The following is a 17,123-nucleotide window of genomic DNA, read 5'->3' on the forward strand; positions in this document are numbered from 1 at the left end:
ATTTAATTAAAGTGATGCCACAAATCCTTTTAATTAGACATCTCCATACTCTCTATAGGGAACAAGAGTACAAACAGAATGTAGTACCCTTTTTATATGGAACCTATAAATGTTTATTCATCAAAGTAAGTGGAGCCCACACTACTAAATAGAATGACGATATATTTCAACACTAAGCAAGGCTGCAGCGTAGGTAAGAGTGTCCAACACTGGAACTCTGGTATAAAGGAAGATGCAGCCCTTTCACACATGGCTTCACTCTAATCTAGGCTGATTAACACATCAAGGCCAACTCTTTGCCACTATGTGATTACTTAGCATATGAAAAATCAAACAAGAATGATGGTTAGGTCTATTAGGGAAAATTTGTTAATTGAAAAAAAAAAGTGAACTTGACCCCACCTAAATGAAACGCTGTCATTCCACTAGAAGCAAATGAAACCAACCAGAAAAATTTAAGACAAGAGATTTTAAAAAATAATGTAGAATTCATATATATTGTTTGGTGCCACTGAGTCAAGACGAGAACGACTAACAAACAGCAAGCCCATGAACAACAGATCTGAACTTGTCCTATCTTTGCCCTATCTTTGCCCTATCTTTGCCCTCATCATCTTCCCTGACAAACCTGAGTCCATTGCTGCAGTCATGGTGTCAATCCATCTCATTGGTGGGTCTTCCTCTCTTTCACTGACCCTCCACCTTTCGAAGTATGATACCCCTTTCTAAGGAATTGCATAGCCTAGTAACATGCCCAAAGGATGAGGATGAAGCTTCACCATCAATACATTTAATGAGCATTCTGGCTGCACTTTTCCCAAAATACATGTTTGTTCTTTATTCCAAGATATCTCTCCCTCTCTCTCTCTCTCTGTGTGTGTAAAAAATTATGTGTACATAAAACAAACAGATCCATCCTAGAGAGGGTTAAACTAGGCTTCTCCTTGGAGGCAAGGATTCTGGGGCTTCGTCTGACATACTAAGAAGAGACAGGTCCTTGGAGAGGGACATCATGCTTGGTAGGGTAGAGGGACAGCGCAGGAGGGGAAGACCCTCTATGAGATGGATTGATTCAGTGACTGGGGTAATCAGGATGGGAGGGTCAGAGGCAATGCGATTGGCACAGGATAGAGCAGGGTTTAGGGCTGTTGTACACAGGGTCATGATGAGTCGCAAACGACTCGACAGCACATAACAACAACAAACAACAACATATGTATATGCACAATACATATATGTAACAAGTAGGGAAAATACAGGAAATTCAAAATGAAATGGGCAAGGGACATGAACAGGGCATTAAACATGAAGAACTCTAAGCAACTACTAATTAGATATAGAAATATACATCCTATCAGTAATAAAAAATTTAAAAAAAACCCTTGCAAATTGAAACAGAGAAGGAGATACCATTTTACACCCACCAGATTGGCAAAAATTAGAAAATGTTGGCAAAGATATGGGGAAATTTCATCTCCAATGGTGGTGAAATTATAAATTGGTGCAAACATTCTGTATAGCAATCTGGAAGCACTTAGTGAATTGAAGTATGTGTATACTCACAATTCAGAAATTCCACTCCTGGGAATATCCTCTAGAGAAACTCTTGCTTCAGTACACAAGGAAACATGGTCATAGAGGATTATTTGCGTTATTTGTGGTTCCAAAAAGCTGGAAGCTATTTAGGTTTCCATTAGAGAATCTAACTATCCATAAGATATCCATTAGGAAAATGAATAAATAAAATGTGTTACATGGGCCAGTCAGAAGTGGTAAATGCATGTATGGGAATGATCTGAAGGACTCAGAAGTAACAAACTATGTTTGTATAGGAAGAAATATACATAATCTCCAAAGTACTATGTGAGACCGTAAACCACCAGAATTACTTAACAGTCATCAATATTTATAAAACATTATTATTTACATAATTTTTTTTAATCTACCTATAAGACAGTGCATATTTTTGAACGTGTACTTTATAATACATGGAAGGTAGATTAAAGGTATCATGTAAAATATATTTGAGGAAGTACACTGGGGTGATTAGGGAAAAGACCAGAGGAGAAATAAAATGAAATAGAATCAAATTAAATAAAATTGAGGCCTTTTCCAGTGTTTTGAGAACTGTGGAATATAACCAGCTCAATTCTGCACACCTAAGACAATAAATAAATAGAAGGAATTCTTGCATAAGTTTCTCTACTTCTTGAAAGAGGGTTAGGATTGTTGTTGTGTATCATTGAGTCACAACCAACTCATAGCTGATCCTTTAGAAGAGATTCAGAAGCTTCCAATTGTATGGAAGGAGATTTCAGAATGTTGAGATTAGAAAGCATGTTTTCAGATCCTTGAAAAAGTCCAGCCATAGAAAATACAGTAGAATTGAAGAAAATAATGTCATTTCTAGATTCTCCTGGCTAATGGTTCTTTTATTTGCAGTAATAGGATGGCATGGTGCTGATCTTGAGAAAAATTCTATAGGTTTTGAAGCAAATTTGCTGCAGGTGAGCGATTGAACAATGGCATTTGTGTAAGTTAAATTATGTGCTTTGTTCACCATACATGACCATCATTTGAGGACTAAACACTCACAAGTAAGTCTACATTTCTGGGAAGTAGCTGATTACCAAGAAACAAGCAAGATTAAAACATTCAGTTTGAAGTTTGAGTTTCAAAAGAAGGGCCTGAGCCACAAGCAAGAAGTTAAATCATACTGAGTACAAAGAAAGGTACCTCAAATAATTATTATTAGTCATCTCCATACTCATTTTAAGGTGGCTGTGGTGGGCTAGTCCATAGGGAATTACACTGCTAAGCCAAAGGTTGAACTTCTTCGATGGTTCAAATCCACAAGCCTCTCCAGAGGACAAAGATAGATAATCTTCTCTTGTGTAATTTACAGTCTTGAAACTGGATGGAAGGGCAGCTATGAGTTGGTTCAGACTTAATGACAATGAAATACATATATATTCATTATAGGGAGTTCTTTGGTGACATAATCTCTAGAGAAGTGCATTGTTAATACAAAGACTGCGCAACTCTGGCAGTTCAAATCCATCAGAAGGAACTGACTCCGTTTTCTCTTTATTTGGAACTTGTCAATAAATATATTGTGGTATTTATTAACAGAGATAAATGTGACTCCATGATGCCAAACCATCCTATAAGATAGTTCCTTTTCAGGCAAATCTTCAATGTGGGCAAGAATATCTAAAGCTCTGCAACTCTGATATTAAGTGAGATGAGACCCTTTTATGTCTGGCTCTACTCTAATCTGGGCTGTTTAATGTACTAGTGCCAACTCTTTGCCACAAGACATATATTTAGCGTATTGGAAGTAAGACCAAAAACAAAGATTTTTACATTGGAGTTAATCTGATAATTACAAGGAGTATCCCAGTGCCAGACAGTAAGGGAGAGTGGAAAACAATGTTGACTAAGACAGGAAGACTAGGGGGAGAGAGAGAAGCCTGCCTTTGAAAGGAGAGGCTGAATCTATTTCATCAAAGGAAATCTAAAGAAAACATTTGACACAGAAGCACGTTCGCTCTCTGGAGACTCATGGGAGTTAATCATCCCGAAGCTCCCCCTTGACCTGGTGTTCAATTTTCAGGGAGAGCACAAACTGGGATTCTAACTGAAAAGAGAATTGTAGAGATCAGGAGGCATTAATGTTTTGGAGACATACCTGGTCAATTCTTCCAATCCTTGAACCTTGGGAATGTAGATTAGCCATGAGAAATTTGAGGTTCCAAAGAATGGCTTTCTATAAATAACAATTTCTTTTCAGTTAACTTTTCTTTGCTGTCAGGGTAGCATTTCTATTTGCTAAAGTCTTCCAGGTCATCTCCGGAGTCACCAAATGATGCCTCCGAGGAGTATGCCATCATTGCCTCCTGGTCCCAGATGGCAAGGTTGAGAGGTTAAGTGAGTAGCCCCAGGCCACACACTTAATTTCAAGGCATCAGGTGCCAATATGGGATTATCTCTCCAAGTTTTTGACACTTTGTACAGCAAATCAACCTTTCCAGGGTAAACTGCATCATGTGGCATCTGCTGTTTATACAATATGACAAGCTCTCTGTAACAGTGCAGACCTATGAAGATGTAGTATTTACCCTTAGAGGTACGCAGCATGTGACCATTCTCTTTGTAAAACAAGGTGTGCATCAAGCTTATTTAGTCTACCCAATGTGCCAGGGCTGGGTAGATATCAGAACTTCTAGATTACTAGAGCAATTGAGACAGATAATAAGGAAACACTGTCTCTCAAAAGACAGCCCATGCATTGGAAAAGTGAGATTAGACTGCTTATTAGGTTAAAAAGGCAGCAGGATACAAATGAAAAGGGTGCAGAAGTTAGAAAATAGACTTGGTTTGATTATTGTGCTCCTTTATTTACTAGCTGGATAATCTTGAATCTTATTTTTCTCATTTGTAAAAGAAATAAGGGGAAGGGGAAGACAGCACTTATTGAATGGGATTCTTGTAAATATGAAAAGAAATTCTTTATGCATAATTGTCGTTCTTCTTAACTATTGTCAGTTGGCTGCTGTTAGTTTAGCTGTGGTTGAGTTGACTCTGGCTCATGTGACTTTACGTGTGATAGAACTATACATTATCCCAAATTACCTCCATGGTCTTTGATATGTACACATCTGTCTATGGTTGTGTCATGATTATTGTGACAATCCATCTCATTGAGGGTTTCCTTCATTTCCGCTCACTTTGTGCCTTATCAAACCTGATTTCTTTTCCCAGCAACTGGTCTTGATGATGGCTTCAAAATATGAAACATGAAATCTCATAATCCTTCTCTTTTTTTATTTTAATGAAAATTTACAGAGACTTTGGATTTCAATTTATTCATTATTCCACATTTTCCTCCTGCCCACCCCTCTCCCTAGTTCACTTTTCTTTTTGAAAAGTAAAAAAAAAAATTTTCTTTCATTTTTATACACCACCTCACCTCACCTCCCTTCCCCCCTCCCCGCCCCTGTCCACTCATGCAGCTTTCATTCTGGAGTCTTGTCATGATGATAATACCTAATCATATATTTCTCCTAAACAGTTCTCCCCTTCATCTGTTTCAATGCAGCATACATTATTTATCCCTTCTTTTTCCCCCAACTCCGATGTCAGACCCACTTTACAACAGTGGAACAATGCAGTATTTGTCCTTTTGTGACTGAGATATTTCACTCAGAATAATGTCACTCATTTTGTATAATATTTCATAAGTTCCTGTTTTTCAATGCAGAATAGTATTCCGTTGTGTAAATATACCAAAGCTTCTCTAGCCATTCGTTTGTTGGTGGGCACTTGGGTTGTTTCCAACTCTTTGAGAACAAGCCACAATAAACATGGGTGTGCATATATCTGTTTCGGTGGCAGCTCTGATTTTGTTAGGGTATATTCTCAGTAGTATAATTGCTGGGTCAAATGGTATTTCTATTTGCACCTTGTTGAGAAAACACTGTAAAGCTTTCCATAGTGGTTGCACCATTTTACATTCCCACCAACAGTAAATAACAGTTTCTCCACAACCTTGCCAGCATTTGTTATTTGCTGTTCGGTTAAATTTTGCTATTCTTACTGGGGTGAGATGATATCTCATAGTTGTTTTGATTTGCATCTCGCTTAGCGCTAGAGATTTTGAACATTCATGTGTTTGTTCTCCATCTGAATGTCTTCTTTGGTGACGTTTCTGCTCATATCCTGTGCCCATTTTTCAGCTGGGTTGTTTTCCTTTATCTTGTTGTTGTGCTCAAGTATTTTATAAATTCTAGATATAAGTCCCTTATCTGACATGTCATTACCAAATATTTTTTCCCAGTCTGTCGTTTCCCTTTTTACCCTGTTGGAGAAGTTTTTGGATGTGCATAGGGATTTGATTCTTTGAAGGTTCTATTCATCTATTTTCTCTTCTCCTGGTTGTAGGTTTTTCAGGATCTTGAAAGACTGTTTATATTGTGGACTAGGGTTTCTAGAGTTCTTCCAAGCTTTCCCCAAATAAGCAAAGCACTCCATAAAAAGAAAAACAAGGTAGGAGATAGCTCACTCCCTGATTTAACATCCTACTACACTGCCTTGGTGGTCAAGACAGCGTGGTACTAGCACAATGACAGAAGCATAAATCAATGGAGTAGAATTGAGAACCCAGAAATCAGCCCATCTACCTATAATCAACTAATTTTTGACAAGGAGATGGAATCAGTTAAGTGGGGAAATAACAGCCTTTTTAACAAATGGTGTTGACTATCTGTAGAAACCTCAAGCAAGATCCACACCTCACTCCATACACGAACACCAACTCAAAGTAGATCAAAGACCTAATACTAAAACCAAAGACTATAAACTTCATTGGCAATCCTTGCTTCTAAGGAGAATAACGAGTCTATTTGCTAGGCTGAGTTGCTGATTTTTCTAGAAGTCTATGGGATAGTCCGTATTCTTTGCCAACATCACAATTCAAAGGCATAATTTTTTCTTCTATTTCATTTCTCCTCATCAGTGTTAGCATGCATATGAGATGGTTGAACAGGTCTCGACAAAGGGACTCATTGCTGTGGGTATCAAGTTTATGCCAACTCACAGGTACACAATAAGGCAGGGTAGAACTTTCTCCATTGGAAAATTGTATAAAGGAATTTCCATGCCATTGCCATAGTTTTCAAGGCTGTTAATCTTTTTAGAAGCAGCCTGTCACAACTCACAGAGCTGCTGCTGAGATTTGAATAGACAACCTATCTGTTAGAAGTCACATTTTTAACCACTAGGACAACAGACACATAGTTACTGTTTCTGTTTTGAGCTATCACATTGACTATGATTCAAGAGACATGATGGACTGTGACTCCTAAGGAACCTATAGAGAACAGGTTGAAGCCTAGCCTGATGCTCCATCATGCCTAAGCCCGTTACTGTAGTCATTGTGTCTAACCATCTTGTTGAGGGTCTCTGAACTAAATACTTCAAACAAATAATGTCATTGAATCCTTATAATAAATCTGAAATTTGGTCTTTTTACTTCTCCTGACACAGAGACAATGGAAAAGGTACAATTAGTTGTCCCAGTTCTGGTTATCTGACGTTTGAACCAACGTTAAGTCTAGGATTACTAGAGTTTGACTAGGATCACTGAAGTTTGACAGCTAAAGCTCAACGTCATTCTTTCTTCCTCTTCCAGTTGATTTTAATGTCGACAGCATGACAGGGTCCCAGGCAGCATCCTCTACACAAACTCACACAATGTCATTTGCTTGTGAGGGCCACATCCTCTCTGTCCCCTGAGCAAAGTCATAGTGGCCCTTGGCAGCAGAAGCAGTGAGTTCCCCTTCAGATTCGCCAGCTCACCTCAGAACTCTAGAACCCTGTTCTCCCAGAACCCAGCCAGCCTGGCCCACACGCGCAATGGGGCTGCCACCTAGCACAGGCCGTCGTTCACCTGTGGATGAGGTATGAGGTAGGCCCTCAAAGATGCTCTTGTGCATTTTCAGGTACTCTAATAGTTGGATGAAAACGGAAGTGGAAGAAGGACCTAGATGAAAATGTTTCAGGGTAGAGCCAAGAAATGAGTAGCTAAAGCTTGCCCCGCACCACCTCCAAATTCAAAGAAAATGGCTGAGGAAGCCGAGCCCCAAGCCCTGTTCCTGCTTCCTCCTCATAAATCTGCCCCTAAAGTTGTCTTCAGGGAAGCGGAGCGTTTGCTTTCTCCAGGGCAATAACGGGAATTCCAACTACAGGCCAATTAGCATACACCCAGAACTGCCTGTAAAATGTTTCATTGACTTTATTGGTTTCATAAAACGAGTGGAAGAAACCAGAGATAGTCCAGAGCCCCATCCTGATGGGGGTGGCTTTCTGAAGTGACTTGAGGAGACACTTAGGGTCTACTCATCGCTGGGTCGTCCTGCAGAGAGGAGCTCCCACCCGCTGCCACCTGTTCACACTGTCACCTCTGTGATGGTGAGGCCACCACCCCTTTCTTCTGGGGGTTGGTGGAGCTCCAGGTGGAATTGAACCTGCAAGCTTTTATCAGCAGGCAAACACTTTAAACCATTGTAACCCACCCAGCCCTACTTGCTCTATTTCCTTAGAGAATTCGTTGGATTTTTCCGAGACTTTTCCTCATTTTTCAGTTTTCACAGCTAGACCCTTTCTGCATCAATCCTTGGCACAAAATAAGAGTTTTAGAAGGTGGTCGGCCCCACAGAAACTCCAGGGATTATCTCCACTCTTTTTTTCCTTCCCACACTACAGGCTAGTGGAGTTTCTGTGTGTCAATCCCAGGCGTAAATGGCCATGGCTCCCACTGCCTCCCTGGGGCAGGCGCTCTGCGCGCACGTGCGTCTGTGGCGCAGGAGGAAGAGGAGGATGGCCATCTCCTCTCCATCTCTCCCCCTCCCCCTTCCAGTCAGTGGAGTTGATGCAGTGAAAGCTGAGAAGAGTCATTTGATTATTTGCCTGACCTTTGCCAGTGCCGGAAAGTGTGCAGATACACGTGCTTTCCCTTGGTCCCTCTTTGGGGCTTTTCAGAACATGTCACCCCCAAGGGACCCTCCTGCTGCAAGGTGGCATCAGGCTCTTTGGCTGTGTGTGGTTCAAAGTGGTGTAGGATCCTGCCTCCCCCAAAGCCTGCCTCTGTCCTCATTGTGTGTTCATTACAAACAGCAATTACTGACAGTAATTAGCTGTCCGGAATAACAAGGACTTTTTTCTCCGTTTCTCTGAGCTTGCTTCCAAAGGCGCATGCGCACACCTTAACACGCTTTGGCACAATCAAGTACCTTTGAAAACCTGCTTGAAGAACTCCAAAAAACACAACCCTTGTCCCCTATAACCGGTAGGGTCTCAGTTCCCTTTATTGGGTTATGTTTTCCTTTTAGGCCGGAGAGGAGCACTTTTGCTGAAGAAAATGCTCTGCTGATGCATACTTTTTGATAATCCTTTTGTTAGGTTAGGAATTTACCACGACATCCCTGCTTTTTCATTTCTTGGGTTTGGAGGCTCCAGGTAGCCTGTAAATTGTCAATACTAAAGCAAGAGTAACAATAAAACGTGCAGTTGGAAAAGGAAAAGGTGAGAAGTTAAGACTATTTAAACTGCTGAAGGGGTTGAAAGCCAACTTACCAAAATAGCAGTATAAAAAAAAAAAAAAAATTGAAAAGCAAATTCACCACCAAACAGTTTCCACTGCTCCATTTATTTCAACTAGTGTAGTATTAATAGAATGCCTAACAGCCGGGAGTAGAAAAATAAATGTATTCTCACTCACAAGGGAATGACTAACTGACTCACAAATGCAAAAATAAATAAATGGCTCCCTATGAAAACGGAAAGTATATTACCTCGGCTGAGGCAACCAAGCTTTTTAACTGTAACCTAACATGTTCAATTCAATCAGGTTTATTTGAAGCCATAGATAGATGGGGCGATCAATCTCCATTATCTTGGAGGATCTCCCCCCCCCCATCTTCATAGTGCTATTTTTCTTCCTATGAGACATTTCAGTTCATTTCCTTGAGCCTCCTTGAGTTTAATGGCTGATTTTTAGACAAAAAAAAAAAAAAATCAAATCTCTTTCCTCAATAAGGACAGGTGAAAGTAGAGTAATGAAGGAAGAAAAAAAAATCAAGAAGGGCATGTTTTAATTATGTGTAATAAGGAGAAGGAACAAGAATACACTGTAGATAAATAATGTGTCTTACAGCTTGTTTCAAATGTTACATTACATGTTAACAGGTGCTGTGTCCTGACACTATAAAAAGATCAACTTTTCGCCTCCTTTAATTTGTGAGCAGGTAGGCCCTGAGGACTTGAATGAGGTCATGCCAATTAACTCACCGATTCCTGCAATCAGAGCTATAATGACATCCTTAGCAACGGTCCCATCCCATCACTACAGTACCAGCCCGTTGTTGTAAAAACCCTTTTCAGCTATATCCGAGCTGTAGCCTGAGTGGCCAAAGCTGGGATCCTCAGTCCACAGCTGAGAGTTAGATAACCCACTGCCTTTCATCCAGGCCTAAGACATCTTTACTTTCTCAAAAGAAAAATAACATTTCAACTGACTCCAAAAGCTGAACGTTGAAGTTTCCCCCTAAAACCATTTAAATGTTGCAATGACTCTTTTGGAATCATCTAGTGAATCTCATTTTCCGTTTCCACTCAGCCTGACCATGCAGCACATACATCACTGCTGAGTCAGCTCTGACTAATGGCGACCCCAAGAGCAACAGAAAGAAACATAGCCAGACTCTCACTCTCTTCAGGGTCATTGTTGAATATTCAGCATGTGTCCATGCCTTCCAAACAAGGTACTCATTTCCTGGGACTGGTTCAGACAATATTCTGTTGGGATCCATAAGGTTTTTATTGGCTGATTTGTGGAAGTAGACTATTCGGCCTTTCTTCCTAAGGGATCTTCCTAATGTGCAAGCTCCCCTGAAGGTGTCCACCTGCTTCCCTTGGAAAGTTTCGTAGCAGAACTTCCAGCATTATAGCAACATGCAAACCACCATAGTGTGACAAACTTACAGACCAGAAGTACTTCCACGCATACCTAAGGCATACACCATTCTTTGTTACTACATTGCCTTTATCAATAAAACTATCCATCAGTTCCATCACTGGACAGGAATTGATACCCTAAAGGCATCTAAACAAACCATCAACAACATCTGAAGAGTTCTCTCTCCATCTTCCCAAGTACTTTAAAAATTTTCATTTTCTGGTGATAAAAATGGAACATATAACACAAAACAGAAAGAGAGAGATCAGGAATATATATCTATAAAAGAATAGGTCTTTGATGGGCAAAGTTATCCCAACAGCTTTATTATTTCTGTTAAACTCACATTTTTATTCTTCTTCTTATTATTATGATCTTATCTGCCTTTCATTATAGTAGATACTTTGAGAAATCCTTGGCAGTCTATGACATTCAAATATATTTCTTCCATTCAAGTAACTTAAAATGTATTTAGAAAAATAAGTATTTATGATACAGGGTCATTATGGCCTCAGAGTTCCATTAAATATCCCTTTCAATATATTTAAATAAAATAAATTAATAAAGAAAGAAGGAAAGAAGGAGCCAGCCAGAGGCTTGGAGTGACATAGAAAACAGTTGTTATTAATTTTATTACCCAGAGTTTTCTAATTCCTAGGAAAACACCAGTTGAAGCATTCATATTTGAGTTGTTGAACTCATGAATTGTTATTATTATAGGGCCTCTGTACATTCTTGACACATTAGAGTCCATTGCAGGAGTCACCATGTCAATTCACCTCTCCTTTACTAACTCTCTGTCTTTCTGAGCATCATGCCCCTCTCCAAAGAATAACCCCCCTCCTAGCAGCACGCTCTAAGTAGGTGAGGTGAAATCTCATCATCTTTATCTCCAAAGAGCACTCTGTCTGCACCCTCTCCAAGACATGTCTGTTCATTCTTTGGGCTATCCATGGGATGTTCAGAGCTCTTCTCTGACAGCACAGCTCAAAGGTGTCAATTCTTCTTCTGTCAACCTTATTCATTGTCCAACTCTCAGATGCATAGCAAGAGATCGGAAAGACCATGGCCTCAATCAGACGCACTTTAGTCTTCAAACTGACATTGCTACTCCTCAGTTTGGAGAGGTCCCCCTAACTGCAGACTTTCCTAGTGAAATTGCCTGATTTCCTGACTGCTGGTACCAAGGCTGTTAATTGTGGATCCAAGTAAGATTAAGTTGTTGACAGTTTTAATGTTTTTTTTTCCTCCACCTATCAGGATGCTGCCTATTGGTCCAGTGGTAAAAATCTTTGTTTTCTTGACATTTCCTGCTACAATGGGCTCTAATGTGTCAAAAAGTGTAAAGATGGCACAGGTGAGGATGGGATCCAGATCTGTTGTTCATGGGACTGCTATGGATCATACTCAAAGACACCTAATAACAACAATCGATTATGATCTGAACCTTCCATATCCTGACCCATTCTCACAATCTCTGACCTGCTCCATCCAGCCCATTGTTACCGTCACAGTGTCCATCCATCTTGCTAAGGGTCTTCCACTCTTTCTCTGGGCCTCCACCCTCCCCAGCACAGTGTCTTTCCAAGGATGGGTCCCTCCTGACCATATGCTCAGTGTATGTGAGACAAAGTTTCACCATTACTGCCTCTAAGAAGCACTCTGGTTCTATACTCCCTCCAAGACAGGCCTGTTGGTTCTAAGGCAGTCCACCTTCAGGGCCCTTGCATTTGTTAGTTAACTAGATGGAATGAATGCTCTTTGCTCAGACCTTCGAATAACTAGATCACTTATATTATTGTATGAAAATATCTTATTTTTACTTCTTTGTTGTTTCTATTGCCCCACTATTGACATAGTGACTGCAACAATAGCCTTGAATATGTCAGCAATCATGAAGATGGCACCGGATAGGTCAAGGTTCACATCTGTTGTTCATAGGGTAGTTGTAAATCTTGGGCAACTTTGTAGGGTCTAATAACAATAACATTGCCCCATTAATATCAGAGATTCTCTCCAGACTAAAATGATATGAATACCAGATAATTTCTAAAAACATCTGTTAAGTAGACTAATTAATGAGTAGGAAGACTCTTGGTTGCAGGGGATGAAACTGTGTGTTGAAGGAGACGTTTGGTAAAGGCAGTGGACAGCAAAGCTGAAGTTAGAGCTGCGTTCCCAGACAGGTTCCATAAGTGTTGATGACAGTGTCAGGTAGACCAGATTTAGAAAGTATTTACAGAGCCAATATTATCTGTAAAGTCAGTAGTTACCATGTATTTCTCATTGGAGGATATCAATTCTCCGTTTTCCTAATGGATTCCAGTAAAATAGATACTCTGAGTGCTGTATACAGCTCACTGATTGCTGGACAAACATTATTAAAGTGTCAATATTTGCTCTTTTTCCTAGAGCATTGGTGTCAAAAAGACTGCAAATCATTTGGGGATACTTCTCTTATATTTAACGTGCGAAAAGTGCAAATACAATCTAAATCATCATTTTTTTTTATTCTGTACTCTTGTTTTGCTTGCAAGGACGGCTTAACTTACAAGCCACCATGATTTGTCCTCAAACAGCTCAAAAAATGTTCTCGTTGGAACCTACTATTGGTCACAGCTAGAGAGTGCTATTTCTACCTCTTCTGGTGAGCCTTGAGCTTAGAAAAAGTGAATTCATAGTGACTACAGCTCAAAGAATGGATTATATCTCAATATCAAGAAAGCAAAAATAGCTCCACTAAACCAGTGAGGCACTAGTATAATAAATGGAGAAAAGGCTGCAGTTGTTGACCTTTACTTGGATCCACAATCAACACCAATGGAAGCAGCAGTCAAAAAAACTAAAGACGTATTGTGTTGGGTAGATCTGCTACAAAGGACTTCTTTAAAATACTAAAGAGCAAGGGTGTCAGTTTAAAGGCTAATATATGTCTGATTCATGCCATGATGTTTTAATTGCTTATTATGCATGTAATACATAAATAAGACAATAAATAAATGAAGAAGAATGAAAATTAATGCCTTTACACCATGGTGTATGTGAATATATCACAGATAACCAAAAGAACCAATATATCTACTTTAGAAGAGGGTGTTTGTTAGAGGAAAGGATGGTGAAACTTCACCTCACATACATAGGGCATGTCACCAGGAGGGGACCTACAGTCCTTAGAAGAGACATCATGCTATAAAAATAGTGGATCATCCAAAGAGAGGAGAGCCTTCAACAAGATGAATTGACACAGTAACTATAACAATGGGCACATCATCTGTGCGGATGACAGAGAACTGGGCAAGATTTCAATCATTTGTGCATAGGGTTGTAATGAGTCAGGATTGACTAGGTAGGTGATACGTAACAACAATATAATGATTTGGCCATTGATTGACAAGATGGTTAGGGGTGCTCTGGTGGTTTAGTGGTAAGGAGTTGCACTGCTAGAATTTACCGCCTTTTCTATTGCAGAAAAGTGGGTAGTATTCTCCTGCATGATTTACTGCCTGTGAAAACCTGCTGGAAGGACAGCCATGAAAATTGGGTCCAACTCGATGGTGCATAATAAACATAACATAACATAACATAACATAACATAACATAACATAACATAACATAACAAACATAACATAACATAACATAACATAACATAACATAACATAACATAACATAACATAACTTGTAGATGACATGAGAAGGGGCCATTAATTTGCCTGTCTAACCACTTGATCACTAGGAGTAGGAATTGAGTTGATTGTCTCCCACAACATATAGCAAGATACTATGGAAAATTCTCTTCCATATGGAAGTAAAATATGTGATCCATTTTTCAGTTGTTTTGCCTTAGGAGAAAAGTAGAGTTGGTGACCTTAAAGCTAGATCTCTCTCTTTGGTTCCTGGATCCTCCGTAACAGAAACACATGAAGTTAATGGCTTTCAAGAATACACATTTGGTTTTGGACAGTTCTGAAGGCTGAGAGTTCAAATTGGGGCCTGGGCTGTCAGCCTCAGGTGACCCTTGATTCCTTGGCTTATAGACATGGCCTCTGTCTCCCAGCTTCACCCCTATTCCTTTTGTGCACACACCTTTGTATCTAATTTGCTCTTTTTATAACTTAGAAATGATTAGGTCTAGAACTCACTCAGCTCAAGTTGGTTTTGGGTCCTGCTAAGTTGACTACAAACCTATGAACAATAAATCTGAACCTTGCCCTATCCTATACCATGCTAACACCTCTGTCATGGTCAAGCTCATTTTAGAAGTCACTGTGTTTATAATCCATCTCATTCAGGATCTTTGTCTAGTCAAGTATGATCTTATTAATAGGACAAGAAAGACCCTAATCCACAGGGCCACATGCTCAGCTGCAGTCAAATTTCATAGGTGACACTGAGCAATTTTTCAGAGACTATCTATTGCCTATCTTTCTCCTACAGAGTAAGCTAGTAGATTCAAACTGCATGCCTTTGGGTTGGTGACACAACTCCTTACCACTAAGCTGTAAGAGCTCCTCATACATATCTTAAGGGATGTCACAGTCCCTATTATACATATGTTGTTCCTATTAATAGATGTTATCAATTCCAACTTATAGTGGTCCCGTGCACAAGAAAATGAAATTCTGCTCCTTTCTCACAGTCCCTGTTGTCAAGGAGGGATCCCCACCCCCCCCCCCCCGCCATGTTACTACTATGTGTGATGAGAACCTTACTCCAGAGCTTTCTGGAAAAATGCTAGTAGTTCACCTCACCTGGACCTTGCATGTCTCGCTATCTCATTAATCTAGTGTGCTCATTCCAGTTCTAAAAAGTCCCAATTCACCATTGTGAACAAAGCCGCGATAAACATGGGTGTACATATATCTGCTTGGCTGGTGCTTATAGTTTCTTTAGGGTATATTCCCAGTAGTGACATTGCTGGGTCAAATGGTATTTCTATTTACAACTTTTTGAGAAAGCGCTATGCTGCCTTCCATAGTGGCTGCACCATCAACAAACGAATGGATAGAGAAGCTGTGGTATATTCACACAATGGAATATTACATTGCATTGAAAAACAAGGAACTAGTGAAATATCATTCAAAATTGGTGACAATGGAGGACATTATGCTAAGTGAACTATCTCAGACACAAAAGAACAAATACTGCATAGTGCCACAGTTGTAAAATGGGACTGACATCGGGATTGGGGGGGAAACTGAGAAAAATGGGATAAACTATGTATACTGCATTGAAACAGATAAGAAAAAGAACTGTTTAAAAGCGATACATGATTAGGTATTATTGTCATGACAAGAGTCCAGAACGAAGTCTGCATAGTGGAGTGGACTTGGAGGGAGGGATTATATAACAATGAAAGAATTTTTCTTTTACTTTTCAAAGAGAAGAATGAACTGGAGGGGAGGGGAGGGCGGGGAGAAAAGTGCAACAATGAATGAATGGAAATCCAAAATCTCTGTAAATTTTCATTAAAATTAATAATAAAACAATTAATTAAACACACACAAGTCCCACTTCTAAGTTACTTTCTTACCTTATACAGATGGATGATAATTCTGAAGTTGGAATCAGATCTGACCAAATCACTGCTACATATCTGGGAGTTTGGAAAACCTTTTGGCCAAAGCTTTTGGTCCTGATGACTTAGGACCTTCTTGTACTCTAATACCTTGAGAACCTAAGAAGAGGATATTAATAATTGCTTCATTCCTTCCAGCCATGAGAACGGTAATTGCTTTCTGAAAAATGGAAACAACTTGTGATGAACCTGAGATATGATCAGACGTGACGTGCCAGGCAATCATATTTCTGATTAGTCATCACCGGGCCACCTACACTTCAGTTTACTCCTAATTGTGTTTCAGATAATGCTATTCCCAGTTAGGCAGATGATCATTGTAATTTCTGGTAATGAAATGGCTAGGGAGTCCATTCTGTGCTGGGAAGAGAGCCAGAGGCTGGCACTTAATAAGAAACAAGTGTTACGGTCTAGGACAGAGAACTACTGGTTGAACATCCACAACGTGTGAGATTGAGTCTTTATCTGCTGCCTTTCTCATGCTTAAGATGGATGCCTTTTCTAAGGGACATCTTTCAGCTTGAAAACAACTCGGCAGAAGGCGAAAATACTAACATTTTCTTTCTCCCTTCTCACTCGTTCATATAACAAAGGATTGACTTTCCAGGATGGTCAAGTAATTTTCTTTATTTTTAATTTTAATTTATTAATTTCAATGAACATTTACAGAGATTTTGGATTTCCATTCATTCATTGTTGCACTATTTTCTGTACCCACTCCCCTAGTTCGTTCCTCTCTTTTTGCCCCCCTTGAAATCTGTTTTAATTGTCCCATTGCCACAGAGTTTGTCAAAACCAGTTCTGATTAATCTCCTTTGTCGGTGTGTCCTTTGCCATTCCCTATCACTCCTCCCTGAGAGAGATCTCACCCTGATTCATAAGGAAAAGGGGATGGCGTATTCTCTTAGCTACTTCCTGCTGAAAAGGGATGCTGTAGGTTTCAGGGTAAAGATCTTCTCTCACTACTCTAAAAGGCCCCTTTGGCAACAGGAAACACGCAGACTATTGTGGAGATTGATTTTGGAATTTAGA

Source organism: Elephantulus edwardii, unplaced genomic scaffold (assembly GCF_000299155.1).
Source record: "Elephantulus edwardii isolate Elephantulus edwardi_28Jun2011 unplaced genomic scaffold, EleEdw1.0 scaffold00075, whole genome shotgun sequence".
In the NCBI taxonomy this organism is placed as follows: domain Eukaryota; kingdom Metazoa; phylum Chordata; class Mammalia; order Macroscelidea; family Macroscelididae; genus Elephantulus; species Elephantulus edwardii.